Raw genomic sequence first — 2,852 nt, 5'->3', positions numbered from 1 at the left:
TATTTATGGGTAAAATGATATGGCACCTAGGAGTTGCTTTAAAATAATGTGGGTAGGTAAAAGGTACAGGTGAAAAAAGATTGGCCATGATTGATAACTGCACAGGCAGGGGAGGGGTCCATTATACCATTCTGTCTAATTTTGAAACTTTTTATTTTGAAGATATTGTCAATTCATGGGAAATGCCAAAGAAATATATTGGTAGGTCCAAGTACTCTTTACCACCCCTGATGTTGACATCTTGCTTGACCACAGTACTATAGTAAATCTACAACATTTATAATGATATGATTGACAGATTATTCAGATTTCATCAGTTATTCATGCACTCATTGTGTGTTTGTGTGTGTGTTTCAATACAATTCTGTCAAGTATAGCTTTGTATCACTACCACCACAATCAAGATACAGAATACACAAGGCTCTCTTGTGCTATTTCTTTGTAACTATACCTACCACCTAGCCCTCTCCCAATCCCTAATCTGTAATCGATCTCTAAATTCTCCAATATTTACAGACTCATACAAATGGAGTCATACAATTTGTAATTTGGTTTGGCATTTTTATTCAGCATAATTCATTTGAAATCCATCCAAGTATTATAGCATTAATACTTTGTACCTATTTGTTTCTGAATGGTTTTGCATAGTCACATAGTTTGCTTAACCATTCACCCACTGAAGAACATTGGATTGTTTCTCGTTTTGGGGCATTACAACTAAAGCTGCTCTGAATCTGCCTGTATATGTTTCTGCGTAAACATAGGTATTCATGGAATTCATGTTACCCAAACATCCCCATTTACAGCAGCCAAAACTACCTCAACTGGATAATTATTCTTTTTGATTTTAAATTCACGTGTCTTTCAAGAAATGATTGCAGTCCTAATTATTAATGTAGCAAAAGGGAAAGAAAGCAATTAGATTTGAGGATATCAGAGTAGAAATGTGTAGGCATTCATTTCAACCTCACAATGACTTTCATGGTTTTGTAAAATAAAACCAAAAATTTCAAAAATTGCTTACAGCAACACAAAAACTCTAGTTAATGAACTAAGTAGGTTTCATGTAGCAAATTCTCTCAAAGAAACCCCTAGAGGTAATATGTAAACAATTTGTTAAACTACAAGAGATCTTATTTTAACAGGATGTAATTTTGATACTGGGTTTTGAAAGTTTGACTTTTTATGGAGATTTATATATCAGTAACCATTGTTAGTGTTCATGGTTTATATCTGTGGTTAAAAGACAACAGAAGGAGGCTGACGCCGCGGCTCAATAGGCTAATCCTCCACCTTGCGGCGCCGGCACCCGGGGTTCTAGTCCCAGTCGGGGCACTGGATTCTGTCCCGGTTGCCCCTCTTCCAGGCCAGCTCTCTGCTGTGGCCAGGGAGTGCAGTGGAGGATGGCCCAAGCACTTGGACCCCGCACCCCATAGGAGACCAGGAGAAGCACCTGGCTCCTGCCTTCGGATAGGTGCGCTGGCCATTGGAGGGTGAACCAACAGCAAAAAGAAGACCTTTTTCTCTCTCTCTCTCTCTCTCACTGTCCACTCTGCCTGTAAAAAAAAAATAGACAACAGAAGGTAAGGATTTCATATGTTATTATAATAGTAAAGATAACATGAAACCATTACCTTTCACATTAGAATTACACATACACATACATGTACACATATGCACCCGTATATTTAGAACACTTAACATGTAGGAAAACAAGAAAATTTCAGGGCAAGAAGAAAGCAGATGCACTGCTAGAATCTAGACATTTTGGTAGGCTTTATACATGTAAATGAATTAATCATACATCCAAAATAAAGGAAAATCTGTTGGAAAATGTTAAAATGCCATCCTTGTTTCATAAGACAGAGAATAGAGAAATGTGCATATTAGGTTATTACTTACATATACTCACAAAACTCTTATAACATTAAGTCCCATTAAATGACACAGAGGTTGATAGCTGATGACACTGGAATCCATTCACATTCTCCTCCTCCTCAGGAAAATTGTGTGTAGCTAAGGTAAGACCTGAGAAACCAGCTTGCTGAAACCCACTGTGGTCAAAGTGAGTGCTTCTTCTGTGATCCCGGCCACAGCATTCTAGTCCTTCCTCCTGGGGAGCTGGGAGAATTCACTTTTTCATTCTCACGCTTGAATAATTGGATAGCCATTCCAAATATTAACCTCTACCCATACTTCACAACCTTGTAGGCAAATTAACTCAAAATGGATAATACATGAAAATGAAAAATATAAATATACACCCAGCACAAAAACTTCAGTCTATCCAGTGAACAAATTAATAAATGAATCTTTGTTTATCAAAACTGAAATTTTTGCTCTGCCAAAAATACTGTTAAGAGAATGAAAAGACCAGTAGGTCAGACTTTGAAAACATTTGCATATTACGTATCTGATGAAGGATTTGTATCCAGAAAATCTAAAGAACTCTCAAAACTCATCAGTAAGAAAACAATACAATTTTTTAAACTAGGCAAAAGATTTAGAACAGATATCTCACCTGAGAAAATATATATAGTTTAGTTGATAAATATGCACATTAAAAATTTTTGGTAACATTAATCATAGGGAAATGCAAATCACACTCAAAATGTTTTGTCCTGATCTTGCAATTATAGTCATATCTGCTGTAACACTTACTTTGAAAGTGAAAATTTATTCCAACTAGATTGACATATCAGGGAACAATTGGAGCATAATGCAGATGTCCTGTTCACTTATGCAGTTAGTCCACAGGAAACACAATGGGAACACATAAAACTTTCCCCAGCTGAACTGAGCTGCATATGCAAATAAAATATATATATATATATATATATATATGCATACAC

The sequence above is a fragment of the Oryctolagus cuniculus genome, chromosome 4 (genome assembly GCF_964237555.1).
Source record: "Oryctolagus cuniculus chromosome 4, mOryCun1.1, whole genome shotgun sequence".
NCBI lineage: Eukaryota > Metazoa > Chordata > Mammalia > Lagomorpha > Leporidae > Oryctolagus > Oryctolagus cuniculus.
This window is presented reverse-complemented; position numbering follows the sequence as displayed.